Here is a 26492-nt window from a genome sequence, read left to right as displayed (position 1 = left end):
ATATACACACACCAGACAAAGGTATGACTGGGCGAAAAGGTGGCTGAATATACAATCCACTCTGAAGGAAATAAGACGGAGAACGGGGTTTTTCGCTTTCCTCACTGACCTAAGGAAGGAACACTTTTGTCTGGAGCTGAGCAAAGTGGAGGTTAGGAGGCAGAGGGAGGAAGCTGAGTTAGGGTGGATGATCAAGCAGAAGAAAGACCACACTAGCTCTGCCTAAGATCGCGGACGCGGGGCGAGCATGGGCGCCAGGCTCCGACAAAGGTCTCCGGTACAGGGTGCCCATGGAAGCCAGCACCGGCGCCAGCAGCTCTGTGCACTCCAGGCTCCGCCATCCCAGGCAGTGCGCAAGCGGCTCCACCTGGCACCACTGGTGTGGGAGTGCACGGCTGGAGGGCATAGCTCCAGGTTATCAGTGATAGACATCTGCGTGGGCTGTTGCCAGTGGCTTTGTGCACTTCCAGCTCCACCACCAACATGGGACATGCGCAAACGCCTGGATCCCTGGGCCTGAGACTGTCCGGGCAGGGCACCTCAGCTGGTCTGCATTCCTGGCTCTGACTGAGATCACAGGCGCTGTCCACCTAAGTGGGCAGATGCGAGCCTCCATGTGCACTGCCAAAGTCATGGGGGCTGGGTGCACAAGTGGCTTGCTGTGGGCTACCAAACAGTGCACAAGGGCAGCAGTGCCTATGGAGATTAAACTCGCAGAGCGCTGAAATGTACTAGACATGCCTGTGGACCCTTAGGAAGGCACTTGATTTGCAGTTAGCTCCCAGCCCACGACACACTAAGACGAGCTAAACCTGTCTGCTGGCCCTTAGAAAGGCACTAGATCAGCAATTGGCTCCCAGCTCTGCCTGCTCTCGCTGGTGGCTCTGGTTGGCACAGCCTTACCCAAAACTGCTTTGAGCAGTACTGGAGGAAGGACCTGGCTGCTTTTAGAGCCTCTTGCTCTGCAAGCAATGGCTGGGGCAAACCACACAGCTAAATCCCCAGGCTTCTAGGTCAGGTGGGAGAGCCGCAGGGAGAAGCACCTGTAAAACTGAGTCTCCCATTGCCAGAGCCTCCAAGTGATACAACAGCAAACCTCTGCCCAAGAGTCACACAGGAGCAAAAATTGTAGTACAGCACCACCTGCAAAGAAATGAAGAAGCTACCTCTCAAAAACAGGGGAAAAAAATTACATTTTTATAACATTTTTTCTTTTTTTTTCATTTTGGTAATTTTATCTTTTTTCTTTTTTATTCTATCCTTTTCCTTTTGAACTTCATTATCCATAGTTGTTACAGTTTTCATTCTTATTTTTTATGAGGGTTTCATTTCAAACACCTTTACTTTTTTTCCTCTTTTATTTTCCCTTGTGTTTTTATCTCATTCAATCGTCATTTATTAACAAATTATTGTATTTTGGATTTGTTTTTTTGTGGCATTTTGCATGTTTTTTACTTCATTTTTTTTATATCTTTTGTCATCTTTCCTCAGTTCCTGCTCCTTGTTCTCTGTAGTTTTTGTTCCACTTATCATTATAGAATTTTCATTTATTCATTGTATCTTTTCAATTTTTATTTTATTTTTTAATTATCTCTTATTAGTGTTATTAACAATACCACTCTCAAATGCCATTAAGAAAAAAGAAATCAAATATCATGGATACAAAGGACAGAGATGTAGCTCAGAAAGATGATAAAAAAAAATCTAGAAAAAGATTCCAATTGCTTGGAAACCTTGGAGTTAAATGACAGAGAATTAAAAATTGAAACCCTAAAAATATTCAAAGAAACACAAGAAAACACAGAAACGCTATTTAAAGAGCTCAAAAAACATTTAATGAACAAAATGAATACTTCACCAAGGAAACTGAAACTATAAAAAGAAACCAAACAGAGATGAAAAACTCAATACATGAACTGAAAAATGAGGTAACAAGTTTAGCTAATAGAACAGGCCAGATAGAGGAGAGAATTGGTGACATAGAAGACAGGCAACTAGAGATACTACAGAGAAAAGAGGAGAGAGACTAACAAATTTTAAAAAATGAGAAAGCCCAACAGGAATTGTCTGACTCCATCAGAAGGAGCAACATAAGAACAATGAGTATATCAGAAGGAGAAGGGAGAGAAAATAGAATGGAGAACATATTCAAACAAATAATCAATGAGAACTTTCCAAGCCTGTGGAAAGAATTAGAGCCTCAAATCCAAGAAGCAAACAGAACACCAAGCTACTCTAAGGCAAACAGAGCTACTCTAAGGCACATCATAATAAAATTATCACAAATCAATGACAAAGAAAAAATCCTCAAGGCAGCCAGGGAAAAGAAGAATATAACATATAAAGGAAGGCCCATTAGACTATCATCAGATTTCTCAGCAGAAACTCTATAAGCCAGAAGAGAGTGGACCCCAATATTTAAAGTACTGAAGGGGAGGAACTTCCAGCCAAGAATACTATATCCATAAAAGCTATCCTTCAGATACAAAGGGGAAATAAAAACATTCACAAACATAGAAAAGATGAGGGAATTTATCACCAGAAAACCCTCACTTCAGAAAATACTAAAGGGGTTATCTGACCATATACCTAGAAAAAAAACAAAATAAAATCACAAGTTAAATCTCCTACACGATCACAATAAAAAGATTAATCTGTGACAACAAAAACAAAATAGGGGAGAGGGCAAAGATTAGTAGTAGCAAAGGAGGGTGGAGTGCAGAAGCACTCATGAGCTAACATACTACAATGAATATGATATATATCCTTTTTATTACTTAATGGTAACTACCCCTGAAAAAAACACTACAGAAACACGTGGCTTTAAAAGAAGAAGAAACAGAAGAAAGAAGTATGGAATACAACCAAAGAAAAACAAATGACAGAAAAACAAAAGACAAGAACCGAACAAGATACAGAGCTATCAGAAAGCAATATATAAAATGGCAATAAGAAACCCTCAAGTGTCAATAATTATATTAAATATAAATGGATTGAACTCACCAATAAAAAGACACAGAGTATCAGAGTGGATCAAAAAAGAAAATCCAACTGTATGCTGCCTTCAAGAAACACATCTAAGCTAAGGATAAAAACAAATTCAAAATGAAAGGTTGGAAAACAATTTTTCAAGCAAACAACATCCAAAGAAAAGCAGGTGTAGCCATACTCATATCTAACAGTGCTGGCTACAAGACAGCAAAGGCTACAAGAGACAAAGATTGTCATTTCATAATGATAAAGGGGACATTGAATCAAGAAAACATAACACTTCTTAATATATATGCATCAAACCAAGGAGCACTAAAGTATGTAAGACATCTACTAACTGATCTAAAAATAAAAACTGACCAAAACACAATCATGCTTGGAGACCTCAATACACAGCTGACAGCACTAGAACATTCCTCCAAACAGAAAATCAATAAAGAAATATTAGCCTTAAACAAAACACTAGAACAATTGGATATGATAGACATCTACAGGACAATTCATTCCAAAATGCCAGAGTATAAATTTTTTCTCCAGTGTACATGGAATATTCTCAAGAACTAATCATATGTTGGGCCACAAAACTAACATTAACAAATTCAGAAAGATTGAAATTATACCAAGCATATTCTCTGACCACAAAGCTTTGAAACTAGAATTCAACTGTAAAAAAGAAGTAAATAAACCCAGAAAAATGTAAAAATTAAACAACATACTTCTAAAAAATGAGTGGGTCAAAGAAAAAATAAAAGAAGAGATCAAGAAATATACACAGACAAATGAAAATGACAATACGACATATCAGAATCTCTGAGATTTAGCAAAAGCAGTAAAAAGAGGGAAGTTCATATCACTACAAGCTTATATGAACAAATAAGAGAAAGTCCAGGGGGATGACGTCAGAGTAATGGCGGGGTAGGAAGCGATACCGATAAATCTCCCCCAAAACTCAACAAAATCTTCAACCAGAAACAGAAAAACCTATACTTGGAGCTTCCAGATGCTTCGCAATACACCCAAAGGTATGATTGAGTGAAAAATTGGCTAAATATATAACCAAACCCCGAAGGAAATAGGGAGTAAGAAATGCTCCGCCTTCCTCACTAACCTAAACAGGGCTAAACAGGGTTCTCTGGTAACTGTGAATATAGAAACTGAGGCGGGCAAAGGGGGTGAATACAAACGGCCGAACCAGGCTGTGGCACGGAGATCCAAGCCGAGGAAAATCTGATCCTGTGGCAACCCGGGCAATACAAGCTAACACTCGCGCCAAACCCAAACAAAGAAAGACAAGCGGCGCGGACATTTTACCCGGTCTCCTGGTTGGTGCGCAGTTAGTGGGCGAGAGATTTCTTCCTAGGCCCCGGGAGTCAGTGCCCGTGTTGCCCCACGGAGAGGCAGGGTCAGAGGCCTTTCTGTGGGCCGAGGGCAGAGTCTCTGGGCAGCCCCAGCGCCCTGGGAAAGCCACGCACGGGAGGGAGTGAGAACTAATTCCAATGGTGGAGATTTTCCTTGCCGAGGGTGTTTCACTCAGAGGGAAAGCGGCCGGCCTCATATCCTGGTTTGCGCGCGCAGATAAGGAGTGAGCGAGTCCTCCGAGTGCCTAGGCAGTGCGCGCCCGTGTCATCGCACAGAGGAGCAGAGTCAGGGGCCTTTGTGTGGGCCAAAGTGGAATCTCGGGCCGCCCCAGCGCCTTGCAAAAGCCGCGCACGGGGACGGAGCGAGACTCAATTCCAGCGCTGCAACTTTTCCCTGCGGTCGGGGGTTTCACTCAGAGCGTGAGACTGCTGGCCGGATATCCTGGTATGCGCGCGCAGCCAGTGAGTGAGAGTTTTCTCCAAGCGCCCCGGAAGTGGGCACCCGCTTGTGTTACCGGACAGAGTGGCAGAGCCAGAGGTCTGTGAGTGGATGGAAAGCCCGCCTGATTATGCTAGCAGCTCTGACTGACTGAGCCTTACCCAGAGCCCTGTGCTGAGTGGAAATAGAGTGGGGAGTTGCCAGCTCTTTGAGCCTCTTACTATCCAGGCAGAGGCAGCAGCAACCCCATAGCTGGATTATCAGGCTACTAATTGAGGAAGGAAAGACTAGGAGAAAGGCTCCAGGAACACGGACTCTCTCACTGTCGGAGCCTATAAATGCTAATAGACTCGACTGCCAACGAGACTAAAGCACAATACATGACATTGCCATAGAGACTTATCAACTGCAAACCTCCACCTGAGCGTGGCAAAGGGGCAAAACCCGGGGTACAGAGTCACCGACCAGGAAGAGGGAGAGAAAAGAAAAAGCAAGAAGATAACCTCTCAAAATCAAGAATAATCTGCAGACTTTATAACCTATCCCATTTTATTATATTTGTTCGTTTGTTTCTCTTATCTTCATTCTTGATACTTTCTTTTTTCCCTCCTCCAATTTGGCCGATTAACTCTCTACCGGTCTTACTCTCTCCTCTCCTTGAACTACACTACCCATAAGTGTTACATCTCCCATTATCTTTTCTCTTCTCTTCCTTTCTCTCTATGAGGGTTGCACTCCAAAACCCTTACCTCTCTCTCTCTCTCTCCTTTCTTTTTTCTTCTTTTAGTGGTTCTCTCTTTTTTTCTCTCTCTCTCTCTTTCTTTTCTCCCTCCATATTAGTTTCTTCCTTTCTCCTTTACATCTCCTCTCACTCAAACCTCAATAACAAACAAATTATCTTATCTGGGACTCAAACTTATGTTTGTGGCATTCTGGGGGGTTTTTACTTCACCTTTTTAACTCACTAGCAGTGCTCCCATCCCTGGCTCTCCATATTATCTAGTTCTTGTTCCACTAAATACAATAGTAATTTTTTAATTTGTCTCCCCATTTTTCCGTTTTCCTCTTAATCCTCTCATCATAACTCTTAGACAACCAACACCTAAAAGCAAATCATTTTATTCTTGACCCAAATTTTTTCCTTATTTGCTTTTTGTGGGTCCATACGCTCTTTTTTTTCCTTTTTCTTTCTTTTTTTTTTTTTTTTTTTTTTTTTTTTTTGCCCCTTTATTACTTTTCCCCAATTCAGGCCCTCCATCACAGGCATTGTTTGTTATAATTCACAGTCCACCACAAGATTTTATCAAGAAAGAGGGGAGAGGAGAGGAGAGGAAAAAAGGAGGGGGGGAATAATTTCTTTTTTTTTTTTTTTTTTAATTTTTATTTTATTTTATTTTTCTTTATTTCATTATTAATTTTTTTTTAAAAAAACAACTCTTTTCGATTTTTTTTTATTATTTTTTGAAACTTTTTATTCTTTATTAAATCTCATTAATACTATCAACAAAACCACCCTCAGATGCCATTAAGGAAGAGAAAATCGAATATCATGGAAACAAAAGAAAGAGAGGTAACACAGCTAGATGAGGAAAAATCTATGGAGAAAAAATTTAATATATTGGAAACCTTGGAGCTAAATGACAGAGAATTCAAGATAGAAATCCTAAAAATCCTCCGAGATATACAAGAAAACACAGAAAGGCAATTTAGGGAGCTCAGAAAACAACTCAATGAACACAAAGAATATATGTCCAAGGAAATTGAAACTATAAAAACAAATCAAACAGAGATGAAAAACTCAATTCACGAGCTGAAAAACGAAGTAACAAGCTTAGCTAATAGAACAGGTCAGATAGAAGAGAGGATTAGTGAAATAGAAGACAAGCAACTTGAGGCACAACAGAGAGAAGAAGAAAGAGACTCAAAAATTAAAAAAAATGAGATAGCCCTACAAGAATTATCTGACTCCATCAAAAAGAATAACATAAGAATAATAGGTATATCAGAGGGAGAAGAGAGAGAAAATGGAATGGAGAACATACTCAAACAAATAATAGATGAGAACTTCCCAAGCCTGTGGAAAGAACTAAAGCCTCAAGTTCAAGAAGCAAACAGAACTCCAAGTTTTCTTAACCCCAACAAACCTACTCCAAGGCATATCATAATGAAATTGACACAAACCAACAGCAAAGAAAAAATTCTCAAGGCAGCCAGGGAAAAGAAGAATACAACATATAAAGGAAGGCCCATTAGATTATCATCAGATTTCTCAGCAGAAACTCTACAAGCTAGAAGAGAGTGGACCCCAATATTTAAAGTCCTGAAAGAGAGGAACTTTCAGCCACGAATACTATACCCATCAAAGCTATCCTTCAAATATGAAGGAGAAATAAAAACATTCACAGATACAGAAAAGATGAGGGAATTTATCATCAGAAAACCCCCACTCCAGGAATTACTAAAGGGGGTTCTCCAATCAGATACAAAGAACAAAAAAAAAACAGAGCCACAAGTAAAAGCTCCAAGAAGAACACAATAAAACCAAATTTAAACTGTGACAACAACAAAAAGAAAGAGGGGGAGAAGATGGAGATTAACAGTAGCAAAGGACGATGGAGTGCAAAAGTACTCACAAAATAGTTCGCTACAATGAACAGGGTAGGGACCCTTTTCATTATTCAAAGGTAACCACCATTGAAAAAACCACCACAGAAGCACATGAGATAAAAAAGATAGCAACAGTGGAAAGATGTATGGAATACAACCAAATAAAAACAAAAGATAGAAAAACAAAAGAGAAGGATCAAACAAGACACAAAACTAACAGAAAGCAAGATATAAAATGGCAATAGGGAACTCACAAGTATCAATAATTACACTAAATGTAAACGGATTAAACTCACCAATAAAAAGGCACAGAGTAGCAGAATGGATTAAAAAAGAAAATCCAACTGTATGCTGCCTACAGGAAACTCATCTAAGTAACAAGGATAAAAACAAATTCAAAGTGAAAGGCTGGAAAACAATACTCCAAGCAAATAACATCCAAAAAAAAGCAGGTGTAGCAATACTCATATCGGATAATGCTGACTACAAGACAGGAAATGTACTCAGAGACAAAAATGGCCATTTCATAATGGCTAAGGGGACACTGAATCAAGAAGACATAACAATTCTTAATATATATGCACCAAACCAAGGAGCACCAAAATATATAAGACAGCTACTTATTGATCTTAAAACAAAAACTGACAAAAACACAATCATACTTGGAGACCTCAATACACCGCTGACGGCTCTAGATCGGTCATCCAAACAGAGAATCAACAAAGACATAGTGGCCTTAAACAAAACACTAGAGCACCTGGATATGATAGACATCTACAGGACATTTCATCCCAAAGTGACTGAGTATACATTTTTCTCCAGTGTACATGGATCATTCTCAAGAATTGACCATATGTTGGGCCACAAAAACAACATCAGCAAATTCAGAAAAATTGAAGTTGTACCAAGCATATTTTCTGATCATAAAGCCTTGAAACTAGAATTCAACTACAAAAAAGAGGAAAAAAATCCCCAAAAAATGTGGAAACTAAACAACATACTTTTAAAAAATGAATGGGTCAAAGAAGAAATAAGTGCAGAGATCAAAAGATATATACAGACTAATGAAAATGACAATACAACATATCAGAATCTATGGGATGCAGCAAAAGCAGTGATAAGAGGGAAGTTCATATCACTTCAGGCATATATGAACAAACAAGAGAGAGCCCAAGTGAACCACTTAACTTCCCACCTTAAGGAACTAGAAAAAGAAGAACAAAGACAACCCAAAACCAGCCGAAGAAAGGAGATAATAAAAATCAGAGCAGAAATAAATGAATTAGAGAACAGAAAAACTATAGAAAAAATTAATAGAACAAGGAGCTGGTTCTTTGATAAGATCAACAAAATTGACAAACCCTTGGCAAGACTTACCAAGGAAAAAAGAGAAAGAACTCATATAAACAAAATCCAAAATGAAAGAGGAGAAATCACCACGGACACCGTAGATATACAAAGAATTATTGTAGAATACTATGAAAAACTTTATGCTACTAAATTCAACAACCTAGAAGAAATGGATAAATTCCTAGAAAAATACAACCTTCCTAGACTGAGTCAAGAAGAAGCAGAAAGCCTAAACAGACCTATCACTAGAGAAGAAATAGAAAAAAACATTAAAAACTTCCCCAAAAATAAAAGTCCAGGCCCTGACGGCTATACCAGCGAATTTTATCAAACATTCAAAGAAGACTTGGTTCCTATTCTACTCAAAGTCTTCCAAAAAATTGAAGAAGAAGCAATACTTCCAAACACATTTTACGAAGCCAACATAACCCTCATACCAAAACCAGGCAAGGATGGCACAAAAAAAGAAAACTACAGACCAATATCTCTAATGAATACAGATGCTAAAATACTAAACAAAATACTAGCAAATCGAATACAACAACATATTAAAAAAATAATACATCATGATCAAGTGGGATTCATCCCAGAATCTCAAGGATGGTTCAACATACGTAAAACGGTTAACGTAATACACCATATCAACAAAACAAAGAACAAAAACCACATGATCTTATCAATAGACGCAGAAAAGGCTTTCGATAAAATACAACACAATTTTATGTTTAAGACTCTCAACAAAATGGGTATAGAAGGAAAATATCTCAACATGATAAAGGCCATATATGATAAACCATCAGCTAACATCATATTAAATGGCACTAAACTGAAGGCTTTCCCCCTTAAATCAGGAACAAGACAGGGTTGTCCACTCTCTCCACTCTTATTTAATGTGGTACTAGAGGTTCTAGCCAGAGCAATCAGACAAGACAAAGAAATAAAAGGCATCCATATCGGAAAAGAAGAAGTAAAGGTATCACTTTTTGCAGATGATATGATACTATACATCGAAAACACCAAAGAATCCACAAAAAGACTACTAGAAACAATAAGCCAATACAGTAAGGTCGCAGGATACAAAATTAACATACAGAAGTCAATAGCCTTTCTATATGCCAACAATGAAACAACTGAGAAGGAACTCAAAAGAATAATCCCCTTCACGATTGCAACAAAAAAAATAAAATACTTAGGAATAAACATAACAAAGAATGTAAAGGACTTATATAATGAAAACTATAAACCATTGTTAAGGGAAATTGAAAAAGATATAATTAGATGGAAGAATATACCTTGTTCTTGGCTAGGAAGAATAAATATAATCAAAATGGCTATATTACCCAAAGCAATATACAAATTTAATGCAATTCCCATCAAACTTCCAATGACATTTTTTAAAGAAATAGAGCAAAAAATCATCAGATTTATATGGAACTATAAAAAACCCCGAATAGCCAAAGCAATCCTAAAGAAAAAGAATGAAGCTGGGGGCATTTCAATACCTGACTTCAAACTCTATTATAGGGCCACGACAATCAAAACAGCATGGTATTGGCAGAAAAATAGACACTCAGACCAATGGAACAGAATAGAAAGTCCAGAAATAAAACCACATATATATAGTCAAATAATTTTTGATAAAGGGGCCAACAACACACAATGGAGAAAAGAAAGCCTCTTCAATAAATGGTGCTGGGAAAACTGGAAAGCCACATGCAAAAGAATGAAACTGGACTACAGTCTCTCCCCCTCTACAAAAATTAACTCAAAATGGATCAAAGATCTAAACATAAGACCTGAAACAATTAAGTACATAGAAGAAGACATAGGTACTCAACTCAGGGACCTGGGTTTTAAAGAGCATTTTATGAATTTGACTCCAATGGCAAGAGAAGTGAAGGCAAAAATTAATGAATGGGACTACATCAGACTAAGAAGTTTTTGCTCAGCAAGAGAAACTGATAACAAAATAAACAGAAAGCCAACTAAATGGGAAATGATTTTTTCAAACGACAGCTCAGATAAGGGCCTAATATCCAAAATATACAAAGAACTCATAAAACTCAACAACAAACAAACAAACAATCCAATAAAAAAATGGGAAGAGGATATGAATAGACACTTCTCCCAGGAAGAAATACAAATGGCCAACAGATATATGAAAAGATGCTCATCTTCTTTAGCTATTAGAGAAATGCAAATCAAAACGGCAATGAGATACCACCTCACACCTGTTCGATTAGCTGTTATTAGCAAGTCAGGTAACAGCAAATGTTGGAGAGGCTGTGGAGAAAAAGGAACCCTTATACACTGTTGGTGGGAATGTAAAGTAGTACAACCATTATGGAAGAAAGTATGGTGGTTCCTCAAAAAACTGAAAATAGAACTACCTTATGACCCAGCAATCCCTCTACTGGGTATATATCCCAAAAACTCAGAAACATTGATACGTAAAGACACATGCAGCCCCATGTTTATTGCAGCATTGTTCACAGTGGCCAGGACATGGAAACAACCAAAAAGCCCATCAATAGATGACTGGATAAAGAAGATGTGGCACATATACACTATGGAATACTACTCAGCCATAAGAAATGATGACATCGGAACATTTACAGCAAAATGGTGGGATCTTGATAACATGATACGAAGCGAAATAAGTAAATCAGAAAAAAACAGGAACTGTATTATTCCATACGTAGGTGGGACATAATAGTGAAACTAAGAGACATTTATAAGAGTATGGTGGTTACGGGGGGGAGGGGGGAATGGGAGAGGGATAGGGGGTGGGGAGGGCCACAAAGAAAACAAGATAGAAGGTGACAGAGGACAATCTGACTTTGGGTGGTGGGTATGCAACATAATTGAATGACAAGATAACCTGGACTTGTTATCTTTGAATATATGTATCCTGATTTATTGATGTCACCCCATTAAAAAAATAAAATTATATATTAAAAAAAAAAAAAAAAAGAGAAAGCCCAAGTAAACAACTTAATATCACATCTTAAGGAACTAGAAAAAGAAGAACAAAGGCAACCTAAAACCAGCAGAAGAAAGGAAATAATAAAAATCAGAGCAGAGCCTGACCAGGTGGTGGTGCAGTGAATAGAGTGACGGACTGGGATGTGGAGGACCCAGGTTTGAGACCCCGAGGTCGCCAGCTTGAACACAGGCTCATCTGGTTTGAGCAAGGCTCACCAGCTTGAGTCCAAGGTTGCTGGCTTGAGCAAGGTGTCACTTGGTCTGCTGTAGCCCCCCAGTCAAGGCACATATGAGAAATCAATCAATGAACAACTAAGGAACTGCAACAAAGAATTGATATTTCTCATCTCTCTCCATCCCTGTCTGTCCCTATCTATCACTCTCTCTGACTCTCTATGTCTCTGCCACACACAAAAAAAAAATAGAGCAGAAATAAATGAAATAGAGAACAGAAAAACTATAGAAAAAATCAATAAAACAAGGAACTAGTTCTTTGAAAAGATCAACAAAGTTGACAGTCCCTTGGCAAGACTCACTAAGTAAAAAAGAGAAAGAACTCATATAAACAAAATCCAAAATGAAAGAGGAGAAATCACTACAGATATCACAGATATACAAAGAATTATTGTAGAATACTATGAAAAACTATCTGCCACCAAATTTAACAATCTAGAAGAAATGGATAAATTCCTAGAACAATACAATCTTTCTAGACTGAGTCACGAAGAAGCAGATAGCCTAAAAAGACCCATAAGCAGGGAATAAATAGAAACAACTATCAAAAACCTCCCCAAAAATAAAAGTCTAGGGCCAGACGGCTATACTAGTGAATTCTATCAAACATCCAAAGATTTGGTTCCTATTCTACTCAAAGTCTTCCAAAAAATTGAAGAAGAAGCAATACTTCCAAACACATTTTATGAGGCCAACATAACCCTTATACCAAAACCTGGCAAGGACAACAAACAAAAAAAGGAAATTACAGACCACTACCTCTAATGAATACAGATGCTAAAATACTAAACAAAATACTAGCAAATCGAATACAACACATTAAAAAAATAATTCATCATAATAAAGTGGGATTCATCCCAGAATCACAAGGATGGTTCAACATAGGTAAAACAGTTAAGGTAATACACCATATCAACAAAACAAAGGACAAAAACCATATGATCCTATCAATAGATGCTGAAAAGGCATTCAATAAAATACATCATTTTATGTTTAAAACACTCAACAAAATCGGTATAGAAGAAAAATGTCTCAACATAATAAAGGTCATTTATGACAAACTATCAGCTAACATTATATTAAATGGCAAAAAACTGAAAACTTTTCCTCTAAAATCAGGAACAAGACAAGGCTGACCACTCTCTCCACTCTTATTCAACATAGATCTGGAAGTTCTAGCCAGAGCAATCAGATAAGAAAGAAATAAAAGGCATTTATATTGGAAAACAAGAAGTAAAGGTTTCACTTTTTGCAGATAATATGATCCTGTACATCAAAAACCCCAAAGACTCCACAAAAAAGCTATTAGAAACAATAAACCAATACAGTAAGGTCACAGGATACAAAATTAATATACATAAGTCTATTGCCTTCTTATATGCCAACAATGAAACTTCAGAAAATAAGCTCAAAAAATAATCCCTTATTTACAATTGTAACAAAAAAAATACCTAGGAATACATATAACAAAGAATGTAAAGGACCTATATAATGAAAACTACAAAGCATTGTTAAGGAAAAATCAAGAAAGATATAATGAAATGAAAAAATATTTCTTGTTCTTGAATAGAAAGAATAAATATAGTTAAAATGACCATATTACCCAAAGCAATACACAAATTTAATGCAATTCACATCAAAATTCCAATGTCATTTTTTAAAGAAATGGAACAAAAAATCATCAGGTTTATATGGAACTATAAAAAAACCCCGAATAGGCCCTCGAATAGGCCCTGGCCGGTTGGCTCAGTGGTAGAGTGTCAGCCTGGCGTGCGGGGGACCCGGGTTCGATTCCCGGCCAGGGCACATAGGAGAAGCGCCCATTTGCTTCTCCACCCCCCCTCCTTCCTCTCTGTCTCTCTCTTCCCCTCCTGCAGCCAAGGCTCCATTGGAGCAAAGATGGCCTGGGCGCTGGGGATGGCTCCTTGGCCTCTGCCCCAGGCGCTAGAGTGGCTCTGCTCGCTGCAGAGCAACGCCCCAGAGGGGGCAGAGCATCACCCCCTGGTGGGCAGAGCGTCGCCCCCTGGTGGGCGTGCCGGGTGGATCCCGGTAGGGCGCATGCGGGAGTCTGTCTGACTGTCTCTCCCCGTTTCCAGCTTCAGAAAAATACAAAAAAAAAAAAAAAACCCTAATAGCCAAAGTAATCCTAAGGAAAAAGAACAAAGCTGGGGGCACTACAATATCTGACTTCAAAGTATAGATCCACGATAATCAAAACAGCATGGTATTGGCAGAAAAATAGACACTCAGAACAATGAAACAGAATAGAGCATCCAGGAAATAAAACCACATATATATGGTGAAATCATCTTTGATAAAGGAGCCAAAAACACACAATGGAGAAAAGAAAGCCTCTTCAATAAATGGTACTGGAAAAACTGGAGAGCCACGTGCAAAAGAATGAAACTTGACTACAATTTGTCCCCTTGTATCAAAATTAATTCAAAATGAATCAAAGACCTAAATATAAGATCTGAAACAATAAATTACATAGAAGAAAACATAGATACTAATCTCATGGACCTTAGCCATAAAGAGCATTTTATGAATTTGACTCCAAAGGCAAGGGAAATAAAGGCAAAGATAAATGAATGGGGCTACATCAGACTAAGAAGTTTTTGCATAGCAAAAGAAACTGAAAACAAAACAAACAGACAGCCAACTAAATGGGAGATGATATTTTCTAACAACAGCTCAAATAAGGGCCTAATATCCAAAATATTTAAAGAACTAACAAAACTCAACAACAAACAAACAATCCAATAAAAAAATGGGAAGAGGACATGAACAGACACTTCTCCCAGGAAGAAATACAAATGGCCAATAAATATATGAAAAGACGCTCATCTTCGTTAGCTATTAGAGAAATACAAATCAAAACTACAATGAGATACCACCTCATACCTGTTAGATTAGCTATTATCAACAAGACAGGTAATAACAAGTGTTGGAGAGGCTATGGAGAAAAAGGAACCCTCGTTCACTGTTGGTGGGAATGCAAAGTAATACAACCACTATGGAAGAAAGTATGGTGGCTCCTCAAAAAATTAAAAATAGAACTACCATATGACCCAGCAATCCCTCTACTGGTATATACTCCCAAAACTCAAAAACATTGGTACATAAAGACATATGCAGCCCCATGTTCATCGCAGCATTGTTCACAGTGGCCAAGACATGGAAACAACCAAAAGCCCTTCAATAGATGATTGGATAAAGAAAAAGTGGTATATATATACTATGGAATACTATTCAGCCATAAGAAATGATGACATAAGATCATTTACAACAGGGGTCGGGAACCTATGGCTTGCGAGCCAGATGTGGCTCTTTTGATGGCTGCCTCTGGCTTGCAGACAAATCTTTTTTTTTTTTTTATAAATAAATTTTTATTTTAATGGGGTAACATCAATAAATCAGGGTACATATATTCAAAGAAAACATGTCCAGGTTATCTTGTCATTCAATTCTGTTGCATACCCATCACCCAAAGAGAGATTGTCCTCTGTCACCTTCTATCTAGTTTTCTTTGTGCCCTTCCCCCTCTCCCTCTCCCTCCTTCCCTCCCCCTGCCCCTTGCAACCACCACACTCTTGTCCATGTCTCTTAGTCTCGTTTTTATGTCCCACCAATGTATGGAATCCTGTTCTTGTTTTTTTCTGATTTACTTATTTCACTCCGTATAATGTTATGAAGATCCCACCATTTTGTTGTAAGTGATCTGATGTCATCATTTCTTCTAGCTGAATAGTATACCATGGTGTATATGTGCGACATATTCTTTATCTAGTCTTCAATTTTTTTTTACAGTGATTAAAGCCTTTAAGCAAACTCTTGGCCAATACAGCAAGAATCCATAAAAGAGTAGTGTCCTTAACATGTTCACCAAGTCCAAGTTGGCCCCAACACCATGACAAATCCCTGAAAAATGCAACCCAACCCCAGTTCAGTCTGTTAGAAGCTGTCACAAGGAGCAGGAGTCCAGGAAAAGTCCACATCCAGGAAAAGTCTGCATGGCACTGGAATTGTTGTCACAATTCTACACTTTGCAGCTCACGTCCAAGTCCCAATGACCACTGCTTCTAGCTGGTAATGATTCAGGTAGACTGGAAAAGCCATCTGCAGCATGTGTGGAGATGGAGCTTCTATTCTCCTCTGCCTGGAGAGATGAGACCAGGTTGCTTTTTCCTGGAGCTCTGTGACTGTGGCTTGGTAAAGAGAACCTTGGGATACACTAAGCTGGGTGGCAAAGGTAAATTCATAATACAAGTTGGCAAAAGGGGGAAAGAGAGCTCTAAATTAGGAGTAGGTCCCAGCCTGAAATATGAGTGGGGCATTGAGGTAGGAGGGATAAAGAAAACACTATATATTAAACAAAGCAGCAGAAAATAGGACTATCAACACCCACAACAGAGATCTTCGAGGGAAGAATAAAAAACCTGACTATTCAGGCAAGACATAGTTAAGTGGCCCTTGTGCAAATGAGATCAGTTTACCTGCTTCTTGGAAGAAATACCCTAGGCTCGTCCACAGTGTCATAGATGGGGCTGACGGCCCTGGGTACCTTCAGCCTTCAGTGGCAAATCCCAGCATTCTGGGCAAGGTTAGGTCATAGGTGGCTGGAGCAGGGCTGGAAGAGACTGAACTTTCCCTTAGAGGAGTGAGGGGGAAGCCTACCTTCCAGTGTCCCTGTTTCCTCACAACAGAAGCATGTAAGTCTGGCAGGCTTTAGCTCAATGACCTTTCTTTCCACTATTGAAGCAGGACCCAGATGGCATCCTATGAGACCCCTTTGGGGCGCTGGAGCCTTTAAGGGTGTATCCTAAAAGCTGGTAGTTCCCCTGATCTCTATTGGGCTTTTTCTGCCTCTAGGTATCTTAAAAGCCATGCTCAGAAGATCTCGCTGAGGGGTTTGAGGATCCCCATCCACCTATATAAATCTTTTCCATATATCTGGAGCTATTTGGAAAAAGACAAAACAATGTTGTTAGCTGGATCAAATAAAGAAGGTAGTAGTTTGCAGGCAAAAAAGTTTTGGCGTCTCCTGTTCATCAGCATTCAAAAGAAATTTAAGTTTTTTTTAAGTAAAAAGCATGATATGGTAGACCCGTAGGAGTTCCAGGATATGACTCCCCCCTTTTAAATTTTTTTAAATTGACCTTAAAATATTTGCTGGGTACACTTTAATAGTATCTTAACTTTAAAGATTATAAGAATGACAAAATACAGTAAATGCTTTTGTTCCATATGCAGGAGCATTTTCAGTTTAACCAGTTTAGGAAATCCAATAATAGAACAATGCATACAGACAATGAGCTATAACATGCTTAGCAGCCTCTCCTGTTCTGACAGAGGTTACTATAAATCCAGAATATGTATCCACTATAACGTGGACATAGGACTGTTTGCCAAATGAAGGTATATGAGTAACATCCATTTGCCAAAGTTGTCCTGGTAGGGGTCCTTGAGGGTTAACTCCAAATGAAGGGGCAGACTGTAGTATAGGACTCCTTGGACAGGATTTCCCAATCTGCCGTGCTGCTTCCTGAGAAAGTTGAAACTGTTTACACAGGGCTGCAGCGTTCTGGTGATGAATAGTATGAGACTGAATTGCTTGATCTGTCATGGTTGCTCCAAATAATTTTCTTTTGGGTAGCTTGATCAACAAGGGCATTCCTAGGCCCTGGCCGGCTGGCTCAGTGGTAGAGCATCAGCCTGGTGGTCAGGATTCCTGGGTTCGATTCCCGGCCAGAGCACACAGAAGAAGTGCCCATCTGCCTCTCCACCCCTCCCCCTCTCCTTCCTCTCTGTCTCTCTCTTCCCCTCCCGCAGCCAAGGCTCCACCGGAGCAAAGCCACCCCGGGCACTAAGGATTGCCCCATGGCCTCTGCCTCAGGTGCTAGAATGGCTCTGGTTGCAACAGAGCAACACCCCTGATGGACAGAGCATCCCCCCCTGGTAGGCATGCCGGGTGGATCCCAGTCGGGCGCATGCGGGAGTCTGTCTGACTGCCTCCCCATTTCCAACTTCAGAAAAATACAAAAAAAAAAAAAAAAAAAAAAGGCATTCCCTTGTGCTAAAGCTCCAGGGAGCATGGAGTGAGCTCGAGTATGTCCTATGAAACATGGAGCTCTATGTTGACATACAAGTCTTTGAAGAAGGAGGAACTGCTGAAATAGTTCATCAGCATTTGTCCCTAAGACAGCAGTCTTTAGAGTGGAAACACCATAAGTAAATATTTTCTGCCTGTATATAGATTAAAGGGGGAATATGGCGAGTGCTGAAAAGCCATGATAATGGCATATAATTCTAGATTTTGAGCTGATTTTAAGTTGACAGTTTCAATATAAAGTTGTCCATTGATTTGCAAGAGCGATTTGCCATTTAGTGGAAGTTTCCCAGAGCCATTGTTGTTGATCCTCTGAAAAAAGGAACAATAATTTTGAGGCTCAAAACCTATAAGCTGTAAGGGTCGCCTATGCCCCTTGATAATCCAGGAGTCAACCAGATCAAAATATGGAAGTGTATTCCATGGTCTATTAGATGGTTCAATGTGCCCAAGCTGTCGCTGCTCCTTTTTTTTATTTTTTTTATTTATTTATTCATTTTTTAGAAAGGAGAGAGAGAGAGGAGAGAGAGGCAGGGGGGAGGAGCTGGAAGCATCAACTCCCATATGTGCCTTGACCAGGCAAGCCCAGGGTTTCAAACCAGTGACCTCAGCATTTCCAGGTTGACGCTTTATCCACTGCGCCACCACAGGTCAGGCTGTAGCTGCTCTTGCACCAATTGAGCAGTTGCCCTAAGTTTCTCCTGAGAAAGGGGCCATTGGTCTACCCATACAGGATTATCTGATTTCCAAGTAATTGGGTCTGCACAATGCATTATTGAGGTAGCAGGAGCTACCAAGGCCCCTATGCTAAATTTTGATATCCTAATTCACACCTTCTGGTATTGGGTGCCACTTCTATGGGGGTGAGAATTCCTCGCTTTTCTTTCCCTAGTCCCTTGGTGGGCAAAAATCCCCGATCAAGCATCTGAGTACTGACTAAACCATTAGGACTGACAAGCAACGCTCCCATATTTTTCAAAACATCTCTACCCCACAAATTAACTGGCCATCCAGGGAGCACATAAGGCTTAAAAAATCCAGAATGACCTTCTTAATCTTCCCAATGTAGAAAACTAGAACTTTGTTGAGGAGATTTACTGGCTTGCAGACAAATCTTTAATAAAAAAAAATAATAACGTGACTAAGAGACATGGACAAGAGTGTGGTGGTTACGGGGGGGGGGCGGGGGGAGGAAGGAGGGAGAGGGGGAGGGGGTGGGGGAGGGGCACAAAGAAAACTAGATAGAAGGTGACGGAGGACAATCTGACTTTGGGTGATGGGTATGCAACAGAATTGAATGACAAGATAACCTGGACATGTTTTCTTTGAATATATGTACCCTAATTTATTGATGTCACCCCATTAAAATTAATAAAAATTAAAAAAAATATATGTGGTGTTCATGGCTCTCTCAGCCAAAAAGGTTCCCGACCCCTGATTTACAACAACATGGGTGGATCTTGATAACATTATACTGAGTGAAATAAGTAAATAAGAAAAAACTAAGAACTATATGATTCCATACATAGGTGGGACACAAAATTGAGACTCATGAACATAGATAAGAGTGCAGTGGTTACCAGAGGAAAGGGGAAGAGGGAGAGGGTGGAGGGAGGGGAGGGGCATAAAGAAAACCAAATAAAAGGTGACAGAGGGCAATTTGACTTTGGGTGATGGGTATACAACATAATCAAATGTCAAAATGAGCTGGAGATGTTTTCTCTGAATTTTTGTACTCTAGTTGATCAATGTCACCCCATGAAAACTAAATGTCTAAATTAAAAAAAATTTTTTTTTAAAGAGTCAGTTATAGTGCCAGCTAAGTGGCAATACCTTGCAGAACAAGAGCAAAGGTTCTCCATTAATCTATACATACTCTAAACCAGCATCTACATATGGTACTGTTTCCTCTGTAGCCAAGATTCATAGCTCCAGGAATCATGGGGTAGAAATGAGAGTGGCACCCACCAACTAGTTGGCTTACCCCTAGTTATCCGCTGGCAAAATTGTGGCTTCCTGTTCCTGTGACCTAATGCTCTGCCGGTTTCAACATCTAGTCCCAATGAAAAAACATTACTTCTACCAGATTTCCTTGAACTCCAAGTTAAGACCATCCCCCCGCTACTTCAGGCTCTCCTTGCTTCGCGACCAACAGGCAAAGACTGTGGTTAACTGTCCTGTCTGTGGTGATGGATCCTAATCACTTTACTAAAGGGAAATTGGGCTGCTATGGCACAGAGGAGGTAAGAAAGAATATGGCTAGAATGCAGGAATTCCCTTAGGGAGGCTCTTAGTACTGTCATGTTTTGTGATTAATGCCAATGGAAAACTAAAAAATCCAATTCAAGCAGGACTTCTAGTGACCCAGAAACTTTGTAATGAACATTTGGGTCACTGACCAGGCAAAGAAATACAACTAGCTGAAGACAATCGGAATATGGAATGGATAGTGGAAGAAGAAGATAATTAAAAATGTCAGCCAAAACCATGTGACCACTGCTGAAACAAGGACTGTGATAATTAAGAGTATTTCATATATATCTGAAATATATATAGTTAACTTTCTGTCATAATATTGAAGTTACAGAATGTCAAGGAGAAAAGTGACATTCACTCAAGAACTTTGCATCTTAACCCATGGATAGGATTAACGCATTTTAACTTACATGAAGGATAGTTGAACCATGTTAGCCAGTGATTTTCAACCTTTTTCATTTTATGGTACACATAAACTAATTACTAAAATTCTGAGGCACACCAAAAAAAAAATGTTTTTTGCTAATCTGACAAAAACAAAAACAAAAAATGTATAGTTTTTATTCATGCACACCAAATGGCTATTGTTGGATTGGCTGTTGTCATTTCTCTTATTTGACAATAAGGGAAAAGAGGTCAGTGCCCTTGACAAAATAGTCAGGTACTGCATGTTTTAAAAATTCTTGTGGCACACTGTTTGAAAATGCTGTGTTAGGCAGCAGTATGGTCCTGTTATTGTCTTTATTTGGAGATTAAGAACTACTTAAGGACACGTTTATTGGTACCAAATGGACAATGGGGGTACTATGATGTCAGTTTAATGCATCAACTTACCTGAGCTACAGTAGTACCCAGTTATTTAATCAAACGCTAATCTAGGTATTGCTGTAAAGGTATTTTGTAGATGTGGTTAACATCTACAATCAGTTGACTTTAAGTAAAAAAATCAACTTTGATCATTTGAGTGGGTCTGTTCCAATCAGTTGAAAGGCCTTAAAAGCAGACCTGAGGCTTCACTGAGATAAAATAATTTTTATTTATGGACTGAATGCCAGCTTCTGCCCGAGAGTTAACAGTTTGCCCTCCCTAAGAGCCTGCTATATAGATTTAAACTTGCCTAGTCAGCCCCCACAGTGGTGTAAAGCAATTACCCACAACAAATACCCATCTCTCTGTGTGTCTTTCTCTCTCCATATATATGGAATAAAGTATGGCAAGATATCTCTGTATCTATATATTTATCTATCTATCTATCCATCCATTCACCCATCCATCTGTCTCCTGCTGGTTCTGTTTATCTCCAACTAGCTCTGTTTCTCACTGGAATCCTGATAGTGTCTTTTAAAGAGATTTTTGCTGTCTTTGAGATCTGTTTTCAGCAGGTGATCTGAGAGAAATTTTTGTTCTTTGATTGCTACAAGTTTGCTTCATGTATTTGTGTCATAAAGAAGGTAACAATTTTTTAAAGTGCAGGGCAACTGTTTCAAAATAAAGCAGGGTTACCAGGAAAAGACAAGGGCTATTAAATTATATAGTTTTTCAGCTCCTTTTATTACTGTGATGGCAGGAAAACATTTTTGAATTTATTGGCAAAGTCCTTTTGAAACAACTTGAGCCCTGGCCAGTTGACTTAGTCAGTTAGAGCATCGTCCCCAAACGACAAGGTTGCGGGTGGATCTCCAGTCAGGGCATATACAGGAAGCAACCAATGAATGCAGGAGTAAGTGGGACAGCAAATGAATGCTTCCCTTCCCTCACCTCTGTCTCTCCTTTCCTTTCTCTGTCTCTCTAAAAAATCAATCAATAAATTAAAATAAAATTAAGCCCTAGCAGGATACTCAGTTGATTGGAGTGTAGTCTTGAAGCACAGAGGTTGCCGGTTGAATCCCCACTCAGGGCACATACAGGAACAGTTCGGTGTTATTTCTCAATTTCTTGAAGAAAAAGACTTCTTTTTAATTTTTTTTTAAATTTAGAAATTAAATTTGATGGAGTGATATTGATCAATACGAGTAGACTTCTTTTTTTATAGATATCTTTTTAATTTCAAAAATTCCAGAAAACCCCATCTTACAGTCACTTAAAATCCTACTCTGCTTCTTTTTTTCAGTAACATAAAAGTATGAGAGATCCCTGCTTGCTTCAACACACTCTCCACTGATAACCCCTGTTTTGTATGAATTCTTTAAACATTATTAATAAGCTGGCCTGGCCTGTGGTGGCACAATGGATAAGGCATTGACTGGAATGCTGAGGTCACTGGCTTGAAACCCTGGGCTTGCCTGGCCAAGGCACATACGAGAAGCAACAGCAATCAATTAACAACTAAAGTGGAGTAACTATGAGTTGATATTTCTTGTCCCCCCACCCACCTCTGTAAAATCAATAAATAAAATCCTTTAAAAAGTTTTGAATAGGCTTATCACACATATACCATTTTAAAATAAAATATACTTAAATAAATGAACTACAAACACCTAACAGCATTATGAAAAATTTTCTAAGAACGTATAAGTATATGTCTAACTTACTCTTTGGAAGTTAAACCCATATTCGTTGTAAGGATATGCCATAAATTAACCTTTTCCACACTGTTAGAGCCAACCTCTTTTATTCATCTTTATATCATTGATCCAAAGCACAGTCCCCACTATGAAGTAGGTCCAAGATAAATATTTATTTATTAAATGAAGAGCAATGAATATCTGTTTCTTTCCAGACAGCAGTGGTCTCGTGCAGGACAGTATAAAACCAAACAGACAAGTCTCATCTAAAACTGTCCAGTGTTGCCAAAAACAACTCTCACTCAGCCCTTCCACCATGACTATGACCTCAGCCTCACTGAAGCATTACAGAGATTGACTCTGTCTCAAAGGGATCAAGCTCCTTCCCCCACTCTTATTGAACTTTTCCTCGAACACAAAACAGAAGACATAATTTAATGGGTTAAAAAAACAAGAATTGCATGGTAGACTGTGAAATGACAAATGGCAGGGGACAGTTTATATTTATATAAACTTTGTGCTGTACTTACTGAATAAAGTTAATATTACTTATATCTAACTAAAAAAGCAAACAAGAGAAACAATTATGTGTCTTTAAAAAAAAAAGGAAATACTGCCACTGTGGTGTTTTGTTAATTTAGCTTGTGTTTTCTCAGGTTCCCCCGTGGTCTTGAGCCCCTGCAGCTGTACTGCCCACCTCGCCTGCCCATTGGGTCACCTGAAGAAACTTGAAACTCATTTACATATGGTTTCACTGCAGAGATTCTGATTCCCTGACTTGGGGCGTGCCCTGAGCACTGAACATCTGGGAGGGTCCCCGGTGATTCTGATGCACAGCCAAGCTGAGCAGCTCTCCCTCGTGGAGGAGCAGCCATGCTGGAGCTGCTGTCCCTCAGAGGCGAGCCTCTCAGGAGGGGGATGGTGGAGTTTCAGAGAGGACAGAGGCAGGATGAAGGAGAAGAAAGTGAAAAGCAGGTTGAAACAAGCGAGGACATTTACAGCGCAGCTCAAACCTGGTCTGTGGCTCTCAAATGGAGTGACTCATCCACACTGAGGAAAATTCTCACATTCTCTCTCTCTCATGAAAATGAGGAATCTGCATTGTTTTAGTCAGTTCAAAGTGCTATGACAAAATATCATAGTCTGGATGGCTTTAAAAATGGAAGTGTATTTCTCACAGTTCTGGAGACTGGCAAGTCCAAGTTCAGGGTGCCGGCAGAAGCAGGGTCTAGCTCTGTCTTCCTCATTTGCAGACCACCATCTTCTATTCTCACACTACTGAGAGTCCTGAGGTCTCTCTTCTTACAAAGACACACGAATCATATTATGGGGGCCACACCCTCATGACTTCATCTAAGCCTAAGTAACTTCCAAAGACCTACCTTCTAATGCCACTACATTGGCGATTAGGGCTTCAACACAGGGATAGGGGACATGCAGTCCATATTGCTTGTAATCTCAGAATTTGAGATATCAGCATTGTGGCAGCCCTAGAGACACACCATTCAGTTCTTCCTCCAGGATGGAACCTGCGGTAAGAGTTTATTCTCACCAGTTAACTTGGGGACCCACTGCACAGTTATGCTAAAGCGACACTTTTCCTGCACTGCTCCTGGCTAATGACATGGGATGGGGGTGGAGGTGCACTAAAGCAAGGTCATGCAAGACTATTCTAACGGGTAATCTTTGTTCTGGCAGTCCCCAAGACTGTCAGAGCTCTGCTCCAGTCTGAGGGTTTTACTACCTAATTCTTCTTCCTTTCCTCCTCTTTCTTGGGGCTTAGGCTGCGTCGCTCATTCTGCTTAGTCCTGCTCCTTCACAGCCATTGTCCTAGATACATTTCTTGTATTCCTAGTTCCTTTTAATCATCTGCTTCTCAGAGGACCCAACATGACACAGGATGGGACCTGAAAAATCATCTAAGCTTATATATATTCATATATTCTTAGTTCAGAAACCTGAGGTTCAAATGATTTGCTAGTGTCACGTGGTTCCAATGTGGCAGACCAGGATTAGCAATAGGTTTCACTATCTAAAATCAAATACATTTTCTACCAAAATAGGAATGATTCAAAACAAAGGTGACTTCATTGGAAAATAAAATACTGAAAGTAATAAAAACAAAAGCACAATAATTTAAAATGGGTAAAAACATTAAAAGCACTCAAGGGACAAGGTATACTCACAAAATATAACAGGCATAATAAACACAGCAGCAGGAGCAGAAAAAAAAAGGAGGATATTGTGGACATTCAGAGGTCAGGCAGAGTTTCAGGTCCTCTCTTGGTCACACAGACACATTTACATTCAGAATACAAACCATGAAAATGTTGTGTGAGATATCCAGTCTCAGGAAAGATGACTCTAGTGGGTTACACAGTGTCCCCCACAAATTCATGTCCACCCAGAACCTCAGAGTGCAACCTTACTTGGAAATAGAATCGCTGCAGATATAATTAAGGTAAGAATTGAGTTCATACTGGATTACAGTGAACCGTACACCACTGAAATGTCCTGATACAAGACCGAAAAGAACTTAGAGTGGAGGGAGAAGAAGTTGAGGTGATGCATCTACCAGCCAAGAAATGCAAGGACCCACCAGAAGCTGGCGGAGGAGTGTTCAGACGCAGTGTGGCCCTGCCAGGACTTCCTGGACTTCTGGCCTCCAGAGCTGACAGAGAATAGATTTCTGGTGTTGTAAACCATCATTGGTGGTAACTGTCAGCCCTAGGAAACTAATGTACTATTTACTGAAGAGTCTTTTACACCAGTCACAGAGCAAAACCCAAATGTCAAATCCCAAAATATATCAGTGTAGGGAAAAAAAGAACAAAAAACTAAGGAAGAAAGAAAACAAAAAGAAAAACAAAGAATTGATGTATACATTTTCAGTAAACAATGTAGAGAAGCTAATTAATACAGGCTAGCCTCAGATAATTTCTGGACTTAAAAGAACACTTTGCATTCTAAAGCACTAGCTAGCATATTCCATTTCCATGCTGGTCAAGCATCACTACCATGACTCCAGTAGTGTTCTCATCTTTCATGGCCTGAGAGACGAGAATAGAGGTACCACAAAACAGTGGCATGTTACACTGTCCTTACCCAATTAGATAGCCAGAGATTTAGTCTAGGCTCCTATGCTGAGAATGTAAAAGAACAATTAATCTAACTTCAACTTGGGTTGTCACCCAGACATGCATAGTGAGAATTTCTTTGCAATAGATAGATAGATAGATAGATAGATAGATAGATAGATAGATAGATAGATAGATAGGGAAAAGAAAAAAGACAAAGAATTTTTTTCTCATTCTTAATTTCCTCATCTATAAAACGAGAAGTTTGGATTGAATCACTTTCCAGTGCTAGCATCCTCTAAGGACCTGTGGAAAGTTGCATATGGATCAAGCAGAGCTTGTCACTTAGGGAAGGGTGGCTTAACACTTACATAGGTCCCAGGAAGAGGAGAGTAACTGTATCTTTAGACAGATTTTCAATTAATTTTTGTACAGGCTTCCCCAAGACCACCTCAGGCTTGGTGATTTGCTAGAAAGCCTTAGGGAGCTCAAAAGCTTTTATATCCATGTTTACTGTCTATTTTAGTGAAAGAATGCAGATTGAAATCAATAAAGGGAAAAAGCACAAGGAGTGACATCTAG

Source organism: Saccopteryx leptura, chromosome 7, assembly GCF_036850995.1.
Source record: "Saccopteryx leptura isolate mSacLep1 chromosome 7, mSacLep1_pri_phased_curated, whole genome shotgun sequence".
Taxonomy (NCBI): domain Eukaryota; kingdom Metazoa; phylum Chordata; class Mammalia; order Chiroptera; family Emballonuridae; genus Saccopteryx; species Saccopteryx leptura.
The sequence above is the reverse complement of the archived record's forward strand: the minus strand, read 5'-3'. Positions refer to the sequence as shown.